The sequence below is a fragment of the Aegilops tauschii genome, chromosome 7 (genome assembly GCF_002575655.3).
Source record: "Aegilops tauschii subsp. strangulata cultivar AL8/78 chromosome 7, Aet v6.0, whole genome shotgun sequence".
NCBI classification, from domain to species: Eukaryota; Viridiplantae; Streptophyta; class Magnoliopsida; order Poales; family Poaceae; genus Aegilops; species Aegilops tauschii.
In genome coordinates this window covers 359,444,890-359,462,383 of record NC_053041.3, presented here as the reverse complement: position 1 = coordinate 359,462,383, position 17,494 = coordinate 359,444,890, and positions in this window count along the sequence as shown.

The following is a 17,494-nucleotide window of genomic DNA, read 5'->3' as shown; positions in this document are numbered from 1 at the left end:
GTTGGTCCAAGATGAGTTCGGCGGAAACCTAACCCTAAGTTTTTGCATTTACTTTGTGCAAAGAGTCAGACTGAGGAATACGCACAAAGTGGTCGAATCCGTACCATAACTTGGTGACGGTTTGCTACGGCGGCAACAGCGGTGAAGAAATCAGTTGACGACGGCAGAGACTAGCGGCGGAGGCGCGCTGCCGGAGACGACAATGATCCGGAGACCAAGGGGCGGCAGTGCTGGGGCTCGAGCTCGTGCGGTTTGAAGAACCTTTCAACCGTGCGGGTACGCGAGGTATATATACCTAGGCGATGTCGGTGATACCGAATGGATCTAATCGGTGGCACCAAGATGCTGAACTGCTGGCAGCAGCAACGCGGTTAGACCGAGTGGATCTAATCGGTAGCACCGAGATAAAAAACCTAGATCAGTCTATTGCATTCAGTGATACCGAGTTGGAATGGTTGGTTAGGACAAAATGCATCATAAGGTTTTGGAAGTCAGCCTTTGGCGGATCAGTGGCTCCGAGTGCTCCTCACCCGGAGGGTCCGAAAGTGACTTGTTCAAATTTTGTGATGTAGCATGAATAGAGTTTGAGACGAGAAAAAGCATAGATAGCTAGAGAAGGTTCTTAGGCATTCTTGTCCATCCATTTGGAAAATAAAAGCCAAACAATCAAATCAACAAATGGATGTCCTTGAATGAAGAAAATTATGCAACCAACATGCTCACACAATAAGATAGCAAATAAAACATGTGGCAAAGCATGCACATACACTCTAGTATCTATCAAGCAATTGGCGATGACTAGGTTATCTATATATGAGTATATTGACTGAGGAGTCAAATGAGAACATTTGGTCATAGGTCATACTCATCGTTTAAGCACAAGTGGGGTTACCACTTTTACATAAAGCATTGTTGTGTTCACATCATTAGAGTTGCTTTAGCTCAATTTTTAGAGCAAAGCTCTCCCTAGATGTGATATCCCCCTAAGAGGGATGAACTAAACTTGGGTTTTGTCGATGATAACTTCATGTAGATGTTGACGATGTGGATGATCAATGTTGTGTAGATCATTTGGAGCAATCCATTGGAGTGTTGCACTTTCAATACCTACATGGGTTAGTCCCACAAGGAACATACAATGATATCCATAGACATAGAGTGAAGCACACATATGATGATGTCCATGAAAGAATTAGGTTACCTTGTCCCTTGTCTTACCAACAAGAGAGAGTGTGACTCCTTGAACTAATGCAAGATATGAAAGTTGATTCACAAGTTCTCGCCAAAATGAATATGAGTTAAGTATGTTGGCGGAGTCTCCCTCAAGAACACTCTAGTTCTTCTTCTTTGGGATCCACATCAACTTGATGGGAATCCTTGGAGTTGTAGTCGTACTTGATGAAGTAGAACTTGATGTAGTCTTGGGAACCCACTTGACCATGGTCTTAGGAGCTTCTTCAAATGAATCAATCTCTTCTTGAAGCTTGCCATTGCATTTTAACTTGTGGTCTTGTGGTGGAAGATCATCTTGAGCTTGTGTTCCCTTGAAAGAAGTGGGGTCATACTTCTCTTGTTGAGGAACAAAATTCGTCTTGGGGTATTGATCTTCTTCCCACTAAACTCCATTGGCATTGAACTTTAGTTCAAAACCAACACCAGTGCCTTCCTTGCTTGCGTACAATTTCTACAAATTGCTTACTTCCGGCAAGGCTCTTGTAAACACCTTTCTCTATAATTCCATTCAATAAGCTATTTTCTTGCTCAAGTGTAACTTGGCTAAAAGAATCATTGGTGGAATCAAGAGAACTACTAGAAGCAACAATATTGGATTTAACATGGTTATTGTTACTACTAGAGGAAGAATCCTTCTTGTTCTTATTGCTAGATTTTACTTGTGGCACATAAGTATACAAGAGGAGACGTTTGGCAAGATAAGAGGAACTCTTCTTCCGAAGATCATCATTTATAGCTTTTAGGAACTCATGCTCTTGCTCTAAATTTATCATCTCAAAGCGTAGCTTCTCATGAGTCCTTAGGAGCTCTCTATGATCCTCTAGAGTTGTTTCATGAGCTAACTTAAGAGTGTTTAGTTCTTTAGTTAGACGCTCAATCTCCTTCTTATCATTGTCATTCGTTTCATCATGATTAGCATGAATACTAGCAATTTCATCATAGTTTTCATCACTAGTGTTGTCAACAAATAAATCATCATCACCTAGCAAATCATCTTCATCACTATTGAAATCAACATACTCGGGGTGTGATACCTTAGGGCCTTTAGCCATGAAGCATCTTCCAATTCTTTCATTTTGTGAGTCAAATATGTCGTAGCAGTTGGATGACACAAGTGCAAGACCGGCAACACCTTCATCTTGAGTATATTCGGAGTCGGAGTGATAGCTTCTCTCGGAGTAGATGTCGGAGTCAAAACCGGATACCCATTCACCAATGTGAGCTTGATGTCTTTGTCTTGTGCAGCTCTTTGATGTCTTGTCCTTCTTTTCTGAATCCTTGCTTCTACGAGAGGGTCTTCATTCATAACGATCATCTCTACTCCTTCTCTCTCTTGGTGGTGATTCATATCTTTTACTTCTCCTTTTTGGTGAGTCTTCTCTTTTCTTGTAGGGAGTCGTACACTCATTGGAGTGGTGTCCGGGTGTTCCACAATTGTAGCAATTACGATCACGACTAGAAGATCTTTTGTCATTGTAGGATCTTGACTTGGAGCTTCTCTGTTTGCTTCTATTCTTGTAGAACTTGTTGAAGTTCTTCACCATTAAGCTCAATTCTTCATTGGAGACTTGCTTCTCACTTGATTTTGTAGGGGCATCACTTGAAGCTTTGTAAGCACCGCTTGACTTGTTGTGGAGCTCTTCCTTATTCTTGAGTGACATCTCATGAGCAACAATTCTACCAATGACTTCCGTGGGCTTGAGATCTTTGTAATTGGGCATCATTTGGATCAGGGTGCACACGGTATCATATTTTCCATCCAAAGCTCATAGGATCTTCTTGATGATGAATTTGTCGGTCATCTCGTCGCTTCCTAAGCCGGCAATCTCATTTGTGATGAGCGCAAGACTAGAGTACATCTCGGCGACTCCTTCACCATCCTTCATCTTGAACTTGTCAAGTTGACTTTGAAGCACATCCAATTTGGATTCCTTGACGGACTCGGTACCTTCGTGCATATCAACCAAACTATCCCAAATTTCCTTTGCATTCTCAAGGCGGCTAATTTTGTTGAATTCTTTGGGGCAGGATCCATTGAAGAGAATATCGCAAGCTTGAGCATTGTATTGCAACATCTTCATTTCTTCCACGGACGCTTCATGATCCGGTTCTTTTCCGTCCTTGAAGAAATCACCATGCAAGTCAATGCGCACAATAGCCCAAACAACGAGGTTATGACCAAGAATATGCATTTTCATCTTATGCTTACAACTAGCAAAATTAGTACCATCAAAGTAAGGACCTCTACGGTGGTAATTTCCCTCGCTAGACGGCATACTCTCCTAGGTTGTGAAACCAAGGCTATAACCACCAAAGATATGAAAATCAAGGCAAATGGAGACCAAATCTCTAATACCACTTGTAGGATCGAAAGTAGGTCTAGAGGGGGTGATTAGACTACTTGACCAAATAAAAATCTAACCTTTTCCCAGTTTTAGTTGTGGGCAAAATTTAGCAATTAGCACAAGTCAAGCAATCAACCTACACATGCAATTCTAAGTGTGTAGTAGCAGAAAGTAAAGCATTGCATATGAAGGTAAAGGGAAGGGTTTGGAGAGTGCAAACGCAATGATGACACGGAGATTTTTTTGGCGTGGTTCCGATAGGTGGTGCTATCATACATCCACGTTGATGGAGACTTCAACCCGCGAAGGGTAACAATTGCGCGAGTCCACGGAGGGCTCCACCTATGATGGATCCACAAAGAAGCAACCTTGTCTATACCACCATGGCCATCGCCCACGAAGGACTTGCCTCACTCGGGTAGATCTTCACGAAGTAGGTGATCTCCTTGCCCTTACAAACTTCTTGGTTGAACTCCACAATCTTGTCGGAGGCTCCCAAGCGACACCTAACCAATCTAGGAGACACCACTCTCCAAAAGGTAATAGATGGTGTGTTGATGATGAACTCCTTGCTCTTGTGCTTCAAATGATAGTCTCCCCAACACTCAACTCTCTCACACAGATTTGGATATGGTGGAAAGATGATTTGAGTGGAAAGCAACTTGGGGAAGGCTAGAAATCAAGATTCTTGTGGTAGGATTGGTATATCTTGATCTCAACACATGAGTAGGTGGTTCTCTCTCAGAAAATGTATGGTAGAAGTGTAGGCACGTTCTGATGGCTCTCTCACTTCTGGGGAAGGTGGTGGAGGGGTATATATAGCCTCCACACAAAATCCAACCATTACACACATTTGACCCAACTCGGTCAGACCGAATAGAAGAACTCGGTGAGACCGATTCAGTTCAAAATGTGAACGTTAGGAATCTCAGTGGGACCGACTGGAACAATTCGGTGGGACCGACGTGCTAGGGCTTAGGGCAAACATCAACTCGGTGGCACCGATTGCACCAACTTGGTGAGACCAAAGTGAAGCAATAAGGCAATAGAAAAATGTCAAGCCAACTCGGTGAGACCGATTGCTATTTCGGTGAGACCGAAATAATTGCAACAGGCAACAGAGAGTTTGCAAGGCCATCTCGATGAGACTGTGATCTGTATCGTTGTGACCAAACTGTTAGGATTTCTGGCAGTGGCTATGTCAAATGAACTCGGTGGCGCTGGATAGTAAATATCGGTGGGGCCGAGTTTGGCTTTAGGTTTTGGACATATTTGGAATGAGAAAGTGGTTGAGGGCTTTGGAGCAATATCACTAAGCATTTTGAGCAAGTAGACAATTAAGCAACACCTCATCCCCTTAGTATTGGCTTTCCTATGGAATCAATGTGATCTTGAATCACTAAAATATAAATGAAGAGTCTTGAGATTTTGCCAATATGTGTCCTTAGCATTTTGAGGGGTCCACATCTCTAGTCCATGCCATGCCATTCATTGAACTTTCAAATATTAAACTTTAATAGATATTAATTCAATGAGCTATATGTTGTTATGGATTACCAAAACCACCCGGGGATTACTTGCACTTTCATATATCTCTGGACGGAGTCATGACTTCTGAAATGTAGTAGACTGGACGCTGAACTTTGTAGGCCTTGCCCTCTTCTTCTCGCTCCACAGTGAGAACGGTGATGACAACTTGACCAGTGGACGCAATGTATAAGAGCAATGGCTCTTTGCTGTTCAGAGCAGGAAGCACTGGCTGGGTGGAAAGCAGTCCTTTGAGTTCAACAAACGCTGCTTGGTCTTCCGGACTTCTTCATCAATCGGTATAGGGGCAGCACCTTCTCACTGAGACGGGAGATGAAATGGATCAAGGCCACAAGCCAGCCTGTGAGCTTCTATGCATCATGTAGGCGTCCAGGATGCTACAGTCGGACTACCACGCCAATTTTCTCAGGGTTGGCATCTATTCCCTGTTCCAAAACGAGAAATTCGAGTAGTTTGCCCCCTGGTACTCCAAAAGTGCACGTCGCTCGATTCAGCTTGGTGTCATACCTTCGCAAATTTGCAAAAGTCTCAATGAGGTCAGCTAGTAGGTTGGAACCTTTCCTGGACTTTACAACGATATCATCCATGTATGCCTCAATGTTCCAATTGATCTGTGTGTGCAAACACTTCTGAACCATATGCATGAAAGTGGCGCCAGCATTCTTGGACTGAATTGCATAGTGATATAACAGAAGCACCCGAAAGGGGTGATAAAAGCCGTTTTTATTTCGTCTAGCCCGTACAGTCGGATCTGGTGGTACCCAGAGTATGCATCCAGAAAAGACAGTCGCTCACATCCCGTAGTGGAATCCACTATCTGATTTATACGGTGGAGCAGGAAATGATCCTTAGGGCAGAATCGATTAATGTGCTTGAAATCAAAGCACATACGGAGAGACTTGTCCTTCTTAGGAACCATGACGACGTTGGCGAGCCACTCGGAGTGGTATACTTCATAGATGAACTCGGCCACCAGAACCCGAGCTATTTCCTCGCCAATCACCTTCCTCTTTTCTATGGACGAACGACAAAGGTATTCTTTCACAGGCTAGGCCTTCGTGTCGACTCGAAAACGGTGCTCAGACAGCCACCTGGGTACACCCGTCTTGTCGGATGCCTTCCATGCGAACATGTCCCAGTTCTCACAGAGGAACTGGATGAGCACAATGCTACCTCTTGAGCTTGTGTTGGTTTTTCCCTTGAAGATTAAAGGGTGATGCAGCAAAGTAGCGTAAGTATTTCCCTCAGTTTTGAGAACCAAGGTATCAATCCAGTAGGAGACAACGCGCAAGCCACCGAATACCTGCACAAACAAACACCAACTTGCAACCAACGCGACAAAGGGGTTGTCAATCCCTTCACGGTTATTCGCAAAGTGAGATCTGATAGAGATGGATAAACGGTAAAGTAATATTTTTGGTGTTTTTGGTTTATGGAACAGAAAGTAAAGATTGCAAAATAAGGGAATGGCGACAGAAATTGGCAAGTTGACGGAAAACTAATATGATGTAAAAAAGACCCAGGGGCCATAGGTTTCACTAGAGGCTTCTCTCAAGATAGGAATTATTACGATGGGTGAACAAATTACTGCCGAGCAATTGATAGAAAAGCGCAAAGTTATGACGATATCTAAGGCAATGATCGTGAATATAGGCATCACGTCCGTGTCAAGTAGACCGAAACGGTTCTGCATCTACTACTATTACTCCACACATCGACCGCTATCCAGCATGCATCTAGAGTATTAAGTTCCTAAAGAACAGAGTAACGCTTTAAGCAAGATGACATGATGTAGAGGAATCAACTCAAGAAATATGATGAAAACCCCATCTTTTTATCCTCGATGGCAACAATACAATACGTGCCTTGCTACCCCTGCTATCACTGGGAAAGGACACCGCAAGATTGAACCCAAAGCTAAGCACTTCTCCCATTGCAAGAAAAACTAATCTAGTTGGCCAACCCAAATCGATAGTTCGAAGAGACTTGCAAAGATATCAAATCATGTATATAAGAATTCAGAGGAGATTCAAATTATATTCATAGATAAGCTGATCATAAATCCGCAATTCATTGGATCTCGGCAAACACATCGCAAAAGAGTATTACATCGAATAGATCTCCGGGAACATCAAGGAGAACTTTGTATTGAGAATCATAGAAAAAGAAGAAGCCATCCAGCTACTAGCTATGAACCCGTAGGTCTGAAGTAAACTACTCACGCTTCATCGGAGAGGCAATGGTGTAGATGTAGAAGCCCTCCGTCATCGAATCCCCCTCCGGCAGGATGCTGCAAAAGGCCCCAAGATGGGATCTCACAGGTACAGAAGGTTGCAGCGGTGGGAAAGTGGTTTCGTGGCTCCCATGGATGTTTTTGGGGTATAAGAGTATATATATGACGAAGATCTAGATTAGGAGGTCTACAAGGGGTCCACAAGGTTGAGGGGCGCGTCCTTCCCCCCTGGGCGCACCCTCCACCCTTGTGGCCGCCTCGTGGCTCTTATGACTTGCACTCCAAGTCTCCTGGGTGTCTTCTAGTCCAAGAAAAATCATCGCGAAAGTTTTATTCCATTTGGACTCCGTTTGGTATTCCTTTTCTGTGAAACTCTAAAACAAGGAAAAAAATAGAAACTGGCACTGGCTCTAGGTTAATAGGTTAGTCCCAAAAATCATATAAAATAGCATATTAATGCATATAAAACATCCAAAACAGATAATATAATAGCATGGAACAATAAAAAATTGTAGATACGCTGGAGACGTATCAAGCATCCCTAAGCTTAATTCCTGCTCGTCCTCGAGTAGGTAAATGATAAAAACAGAATTTCTGATGTGGAATGCTACCTAACATATTGATCCATGTAATTCTCTTTATTGTGGCATGAATGTTCAGATCTGTAAGATTCAACATAAAAGTGTAATATTGACATAAAAACTATAATACTTCAAGCATACTAACAAAATAATTATGTCTTCTCAAAATAACATGGCCAAAGAAAGCTTATCCCAACCAAATCATATAGTCTGGCTATGCTCCATCTTCATCACACAAAATATTTAAATCATGACAACCCCGATGACAAGCCAAGCAATTGTTTCATACTTTTGACGTTCTCAAACTTTTTCAACTTTAATGCAATACATGAGTGTGAGCCATGGACATAGCACTATAGGTGGAATAGACGGTGGTTGTGGAGAAGACAAAAAGAAGGAGATAGTCTCACATCAACTAGGCGTATCAACGGGCTATGGAGATGCCCATTAATAGATATCAATGTGAGTGAGTAGGGATTGCCATGCAACGGATGCACTAGAGCTATAAGTTTACGAAAGCTCAAAAAAGAAACTAAGTGGGTGTGCATCCAACTCGCTTGCTCACGAAGACCTAGGGCAATTTGAGGAAGTCCATCATTGGAATATACGAGCCAAGTTCTATAATGAAAAATTCCCACTAGTATATGAAAGTGATATCATAGGAGACTCTCTATCATGAAGATCATGGTGCTACTTTGAAGCACAAGTGTGGCAAAAAGGATAGTAACATTGTCCCTTCCCTCTTTTTCTCTCATTTTTTTATTTGGGTCTTCTCTCATTTTTTGGCCTCTTTTTCTTTTCTTTTTTGTATTTTTTGTCTGGAGTCTCATCCCGACTTGTGGGGGAATCATAGTCTCCATCATCCTTTCCTCACATGGGACAATGCTCTAATAATGAAGATCATCACACTTTTATTTACTTACAACTCAATAATTACAACTCGATGCTAGAACAAAATATGACTCTATATGAATGGCTCCGGCGGTGTACCGGGATGTGCAATGAATCAAGAGTGACATGTATAAAAAATGAAGAACGGTGGCTTTGCTACAAATACGATGTCAACTACATGATCATGCAAAGCAATATGACAATTATGGAGCGTGTCATCATAGACGGATTGGTGGAAATTTGCATGGCAATATATCTCGGAATGGCTATGGAAATGCCATAATAGGTAAGTATGGTGGTTGTTTTGAGGAAGGATATGTGGTGAGTTTGTGGTACAGGCGAAAGTTGCGAGGTACTAGTGAGGCTAGCAATGGCGGAAAGGTGAGAGTGCGTATAATCCATGGACTCCACATTAGTCATAAAGAACTCACATACTTATTGCAAAAATCTATTAGTCATCGAAACAAAGTACTACGTGCATGCTCCTAGGTGGATAGATTGCTAGGAAAAGACCATCGCTTATCCCCGACCGCCACTCATAAGGAAGACAATAAAAAAATAATTCATGCTCCGACTTCATCACATAACGGTTCACCATACGTGCATGCTATGGGACTCAGAAACTTTAACACAAGTATTTCTCAAATTCACAACTACTCACTAGCATGACTCTAATATCACCATCTTCATATCATAAAACAATCATAAGGAATCAAACTTCTCATAGTATTCAATGCACTTTATATGAAAGTTTTTATTATATCCCTCTTGGATGCCTATCATATTAGGACTAATTTTATAACCAAAGTAAATTACCATTCTGTTCTAAAGACTCTCAAAATAATACAACTGAAGTACGAGAGTTCATTAATTTCTATAAAATAAAATCACCGTGGTGCTCTAAAAAGATATAAGTGAAACACTAGAGCAAAATTGCCTAGCTCAAAAGATATAAGTGAAGCACATAGATCATTCTAATAAATCACGATTCATGCGTGTCTCTCTCAAAAGGTATGTACAGTAAGGATGATTGTGGCAAACTAAAAAGCAAAGACTCAAATCATACAAGACGCTCCAAGCAAAACACATATCATGTGGTGAATAAAAATATAGTCTCAAGTAAAGTTATCGATAGACGAAGACGAAAGAGGGGATGCCTTCCCGAGGCATCCCCAATGTCGCGGGATATCCATGGCCACCTATGGGACCAGGAGGCCCCTTGCTGGTTCGGCAGGTGGACACCGCGTTGCACAAAGAGCAGACCAGCGTACGGCAGCACGACAGAGAGCACACAAGCAATTTACCTAGGTTCGGGCCACCACGAGGCGTAAAACCCTACTCCTGCTTTGGTGGATTGATGGTGGAATGGTGGTGGAGAAACATAGTACACTTGCCTGGCAGGGGTTGCCTTAGGGCTGTAGCGACTACGCGCGTACGGAGGTGTGGGTTCATCAACTTTCCAACCCTTCCTACGGGTGCCATTGGCCTCCTTTTATAGATCAAGGGGTCACCACAAGGGCAAAGTAGTCATTATGCACAGATATAATAGCAAACAGTGCTATCATACCTAACTCTACGGGCTGACAGAGCGCATTAAATGCACCGCTTAGCGTCACGTCGCTGGTTGCCCGGCAAGGCTTGCCGGGCTATCTTGCCAGCTCCACGCCTGTTCTCTTGACACATTGTAGGACGGGTGTCATATGTGGGTTACTTCTATAGGAAATGGCTGCCATGTGGCGAATGGCTGCCACTTAATCATCTTGCGGCTTGACACTGCACTGATCGATGACGTGGGTCGTGGCTGAGTGGTTGGTGGAGTGGTTTTCCTGCGCGAGCCCCGGCAGGCCCTGCCGGGGCGCCTCGGGCGCCTGCTTCTTGGGATGGCCTCGCCCCTTGCCAGGCTCGCCTGATCGGCAAGGGAGGCCCTTTTCTTGGTGATATCTCGCTCCTCTAGCTTGGCCTTAGTCTTGCTGAGCTGCATGTTGGTTCTTCGAATCTCTTGATCCTTTGAACTCTGGCTTGGGCTGGCGCTTTAATCTTGCTCTTGTGCCTGTGCACAGTCAGGGCAACAGACCCAGGGTTTGTTGCACCGACATAAGCCCCGGGCCTGCCCCGAACGCGCTGCTGAGTGTCATCGGGGTAGGTCCTAATAAGTGCACAAGCATGGGTTGCTTGAGGAGGCTGGTCTCTTAAAGTCTCCTTTGCTTCCTCATTAGTCTTGATTCCGGGCCAGTTTTCGTTTTCCCCGCGCGTGGTGTAAAGCCAATAGTGGTGGGGTCGCTTATCCTTGGGGTACAAACTGCCTATTTACTCTTCCCACATCGCGCCCTTATCCTTGGCCACGTATGCTGCATGCATCGCGCGGGGTAGGTAACGGAGGCGCGTGGCGCGGGAGAGCATCATGGTGAGGGCCAGTAGTCTTGAATTAGTGGAGGAGGACGGTGGCCGCCTGTTGATGGAGTAGCTGCCCTCCGTGCCCGGCCTATAAAAGGGAGGGGCGGAGTCATCCATCTTTGCATTCCTCCTCCTCTTATCCTTCGCTTATGCTGGCTATGTCGAAGAGAGGGGCCTGGGGCCAGCCCCCGGGCTCCTGCTTTGGGCTATTGTTCCCTCATGTTAGTGCTGACGCTCGGGGAGTGAGCCTGGTCCTTTGCACGGTGAACTTTTCGGTTTCTTCGAGGCCCGGCCGGGAGGCGGGGCCGGAGATCATTGGTAATACCAGCACTGCCCCTCCCGGAGGCGTTGGGGCTGTCGTTGACGAGAGGCGCGCCTTCCTGCTCGCCAAGGTGGGGAGCGGCGCACCTCCAGCCCCCTGGCCGTCTTGGTCGTTCGCCGTCTTCCCGAGGGGGGTGCCGGACTGGAGTCTCGGCCTTCCTCTGGGACGGCGTTGATGAAGACGAATCAGGGGAGAAGGAGAAGACGGGAGGTAGGTCGTCCAGTAGGAGTACGACTGCATCAACGCGTTCGTCTCGTACTGGTGACCTGCTGTCCGTCCGCCTGGCTCTCCTCCTCTTTCCCCGGCACCGTCATCACCGTTTTCTCGGTTGCCGGGGAAAGGCTCGTTCCCCTGGTACTTCCGCCTCCCCGGAGGGGTCTTCTGGTTGGACGTCGACGTCTTCCTCTGCTGGTGCCTGTCCTGGAGCCCCCTGCTCAGCCCTGGAGGTGGTGACCAGGGGGCCGCCGAGGTGCTCCGCGCGTCTTCCTCCTTCGCAGCCTTGCCACTCCCGACCTTGTCAGGCTGTGCTTGCCAGCTCCGGGACGAGGATCGGGGTGGCGTTGTGCCAGCGCGTCGTCCGTCCCCTTCTCTTCCCACCGCACTACCTGGGACAAGAGGGACAGGGAGAGGAGTTTACGGAGCACTTATCTTTTTTCAACCTTCAATCTATAGGCACTTGCAAATTTTAATTCAAATAATGTAATCCCTTGATTCCATCTTTGTGTTCTGTAATGCTTGTACTTGTATTAGCATATGAATGAAAAAGATGAACCTTGCCGGGAACCCACGCATGTGTATGTCCATGCAGAGGAGAGGTGACTCTTTAATGTAAATAAACGAGTGTTCCCTGGCAGGCTATCCTGTCGGCAACCTCTTTGTCTGCCGGAGAGCTACGTCTGCCGAGGAACAGACAGAGGGGCCAGCCCCCCGCCAGCTCCTTTTTACCAAAGGACACTACGACCATCCTGACCGAAGCAACGTTCAAGTCATGGATGGGAGCACCTGAGTCTCAAAAGAGAAGCGGGGTTTTCTTATGCAAAGTTATAGCTTTACAGAACACTAATGGACAGGAGGTAAAACTTATCTGTTTGGCTTGCCGGGGATCGCTGTGCCGTGCAATCTTCTCATTCCTTGTCGAAGCCAAGTTCACGGCAGGAACCTGCAACTTCATGTAGATGAGAATGAATGCAAGATGCGATCCTATCTATATGCATATACAAATGCTCATGAAATGCTTATGAAGTGATCTTGGTGTGCTCATGCATGCATGCAATCTTAGTTGGGGGGCCCCTACAGTGCTTCTTTATTTACTCTTGCACGGGGTCATCCCCCTGGCTTCGTACAAGGGGTTACATGCAGCTGAGGCAAGACCTGTACAAAAGGGTGGCTGCCGGGCAGGGCCCGACAGCCACGCCTTATGGGTAGTACTTGCGGAGATGCTCAATATTCCATGAGTTTTGCAACTGAGTGCCATCTCCGGTCTCTAGACGGACTGCGCCAGGTCTGGTGACTCGTACCACCCGGTAAGGGCCTTCCCACTTCAGTGACAACTTGTTTGTACCCTTTGAGGACTGAACGTGCCTAAGGAGAAGGTCACCTTCCTCAAAACACTGGGCATGAACCCTGCGACTGTGATAGCGACGCAGGGCTTGCTGGTAGCATGCAGCATGCGTAGCAGCCTGGAGACGATTCTCCCCGAGTAGCACATCGTCATCACACCGGTGCTGATCTTGCGCTACTTAATCGTAGGCAAGCACTCAAGGAGACTCGTAAATGAGTTCTGTGGGGATAACTGCTTTTGCCCCATAGACCAGGGAGGAAGGAGTCTGCCCGGTAGCTCGGTTAGGTGTCGTTCTGGGGGACCATAGAACTACCGGCAGCTCCTCGATCCACCGCCTGCCGTGCTTCTGTAGTGTATCAAAAGTTCTTGTCTTGAGTCCACGTAGAACTTCAGTGTTCGCCCTCTCAGCTTGTCCATTGCTCCGGGGGTGTGCCACAGAGGCGAATGAGATCTTGCATCCGAGGGTACGAACATATTGCATGAAGGCGTGGCTCGTGAACTGGGTGCCGTTATCGGTGATGATCCTTGCCAGAACTCCAAAACGACACACCAATTCTTTCAAGAACTTGATAGCTGACTGAGCAGTCACCTTTCTCACGGCAGTCACTTCTGGCCACTTTGTAAACTTGTCGATGGCAACGAACAAGAATTCAAAGCCCCTGATTGCTCGGGGGAAGGGGCCGAGGATATCAAGCCCCCAAACCAAAAATGGTCGTGATAGAGGGATTGCCTGAAGGGCTTTGGCAGGCAGGTGTGTTCTCTTGGAATGGAACTGGCGGGCTTCACATGTCATGACGAGCTCGACCGCATCTTGGAGGGCTGTGGGCCAATAGAATCCTTGCCGGAATGCTTTCCCAACTAATTCCCTTGATCCAATGTGGGAGCCGCACAGTCCTCTGTGAATCTCAGCCAGCAGTTCCTTTCCATCCTCCCGGCAGACACACTTCAATTTCACACCGTTGGGCCTCCTTCTGTGTAGAGTGTCATCGACAAACTGATACGTACTGGCACTCCGGGCTACTTTTTCAGCTTCATCTTGGCCGCCGGGAAGTTCTCCGGTTTGGGGGAAGTGGACAATGTGCCTTGCCCAAGTTGGAGCCTGGGGCTTGGCAACGAGGACTAACGGCACCTCCTCTGCTGCAGGAGCACCAGCCTCATTCGCGGGGTCCATAGGACTGGCTTGAGGGGGTGGTCCGGCAGGCTGTGAGGAGTTGTTTCCGGCATGGTCTCTGCCGGGAGCAGACGGCTCGACTGGGAGAGGCTTACCGTAGTCCAACTTTCTCCTTTTCCGGGCCATTGTTGCTGGTGATACGGAGGGCTGAGAGAGACGGAGAACAAAAGTTCCTGGTTCCACAGGAAGCTTCTGCGCAGCACACTTTAACAGGTGGTCAGCTATGCTGTTTTCCGCACGGGGTACGTGCTCTGTTTGCAACCCGTCAAAGTGCTCCTCCAATCTCCTCACTTCCTCGACGTATGCTTCCATCAATGGACTTTGATAATCCTTGTTGACTTGTCTCACCATAAGCTGTGAATCTCCTCGAATTATCAGCTTCTTGATTCCCAATTCTGCTACAATTCTGAGCTCGGCAAGTGATGCGGCTCGAAGCTACGTCGGTATTTCCCCAAAGAGGAAGGGATGATGCAGCACAGCAGCGGTAGGTATTTCCCTCAATGATGAAACCAAGGTTATCGAACAAGTAGGAGAACCAAGCAACACAACGTAAACAACACCTGCACACAAATAACAATCACTCGCACCCCAACATGTTAAAGGGGTTGTCAGTCCCTTTTGGGTAACGGCGCCAGAAATTGGCACGTGGACGGGAGAAAGTTGTAATAGATTGATAGATCGAACGCCAAATAAAATAAATAATAATAAAACGCAGCAAGGTATTTTTGTATTTTTGGCTTAATAGATCTGAAAATAAAAGCAAAGGAAAAGTAGATCGCAAAGGCAAATAATATGAGAAAGAGACCCCGGGGGCTGTAGGTTTCACTAGTGGCTTCCCTCGAGAAAAATAGCAAATGGTAGGCAAACAAATTACTGTTGGGCAATTGATAGAACTTCAAATAATCATGACAATATCCAGGCAATAATCATTATATAGGCATCATGTCCAAGATTAGTAGACCGACTCCTGCCGGCATCTACTACTATTACTCCACACATCGACCGCTATCCAGAATGCATCTAGTGTATTAAGTTCATGGGGAAATAGAGTAATGCAATAAGAACGATGACATGATGTAGACAAGATCTATCTATGTAGAGAGAGACCCCATCGTTTTATCCTTAGTAGCAACGATACATACGTGTCGGTTCCCTTTCTATCACTGGGATCAAGCACCGTAAGATCGAACCCACTACAAAGCACCTCTTCCCATTGCAAGATAAATAGATCAAGTTGGCCAAACAAAACCCAAATATTGGAGAAGAAATATGAGGCTATAAGCAATCACGCATAAAAGAGATCAAAGAACTCAAATACTTTCATGGATATATTGATCTGATCATAAACTCAAAGTTCATACGATCCCAACAAACACACCGCAAAAGGAGTTACATCATATGGATCTCCAAGAGACCATTGTATTGAGAATTCAGCGAGAGAGAGGAAGCCATCTAGCTACTAACTATGGACCCGAAGGTCTACAAAGAACTACTCACACATCATCGGAGAGGCACCAATGGAGGTGGTGAACCCCATCCGAGATGGTGTCTAGATTAGATCTGGTGGTTCTGGACTCTGCGGCAGCTGGAATTGATTTTTGTCGACTCCCCTAGGGTTTCTGGAATATTGGGATATTTATAGAGTAAAGAGGCAGTCCGCAGGGGCACCCGAGGTGGGCACAACCCACCAGGGCGCGCCTGGGCCTCCTGGCGCACCCTGGTGGGTTGTGCTCTCCTCGGAGCACCCCCCCAGGCCAGCCAGGGCCCATTAGGTGTCTTCTGGTCCACAAAAATTCTTCGTGAAGTTTCGTTGCATTTGGACTCCGTTTGATATTGATTTCCTGCGATGTAAAAAACATGCACAAAATAGCAACTGGCACTTGGCACTATGTAAATAGGTTAGTACCAAAAAATGATATAAAATGACTATAAAATGATTATAAAACATCCAAGATTGATAATATAACAGCATGGAACAATCAAAAATTATAGATACATTGGAGACGTATCAAGCATCCCCAAGCTTAACTCCTACTCGTCCTCGAGTAGGTAAGTGATAAAAATAGTATTTTTGATGTGGAATGCTGCCTAACATGTCTTATCATATTTCTTTTCTTTATAGCATGGACATTTGGACTTTTATATTGTTCAAAGCAATAGTCTAGTTTTGACATGATAATTTAAATACTCAAGCATATCAACACGCAACCATGTCATTCAAAATATCAACGCTGAAATAAGCTATCCCTAGCCCATCATGCTCAATCATTGATCCATTCATGAAACACACTCGCATATTAGGTACACCCAATACTCAAGTACGATCATATTGCCTCCTAGTTGGTGCTTTTATAAGAGAAGATGGAGACTCAAATTCAAAAATAAAAATTGCATAAAGCAAAAGAAAGGTCCTTCGCAGAGGGAAGTAGGGATTTGTAGAGGTGCCAGAGCTCAAAGCGAAAAACTTAGAGATAAAAACATTTTGGGAGGTGTATCCTTCCCACCAACGAAAAAAACTTAGAGTTAACAACACTTTCCATGCTAGATATATCGTAGGCGGTTCCCAAACAGAAAATAAAGCTTATTCCTTTTTCAATCATACATTCACTTTCCATGCCTAGCCGTATCCACGGTTCCCCTCCATACCAACACTTTCCAAGGAATTTATTATTTGACAACATAAAGTAAATTCATTTTTCATTTCGGGATTGGGCATCCCCAATACCTTTGCCTTAGTCTCGTGCAATGACAAGTGAATAAACACTCATCGTGAGAATAGCACATCTAGCATGGAAAATATTAGCCACCCCTCACCGCTCTGCGAGCGGAACGAACACACAAAAGAGAAGTTTATTTTGAAAATTAGAGATGGCACATACAAATTTGCTTAGAACGGCAAAAGAATACCGCATATAGGTAGATATAGTGGACTCATGTGGCAAAACTGGTTTAAAGGATTTTGGATGCACAAGTAGAGATCATACTTAGTGCAAAATGAAGGCTAGCAAAAGATTGAGAAGCGACCAACCAAGAAACGAATAATCTCATAAGCAAGCATTAAGCATAATTAACACCGAATAATGCACCACAAGTAGGATATAATTTCATTGCATAATTATTGACTTTCGTGCTTGCATAAGGAATCACAAACCTTAACACCAATATTCTTACTAAAGCATAATTACTCATCAACATAACTCACATCATCATATCTC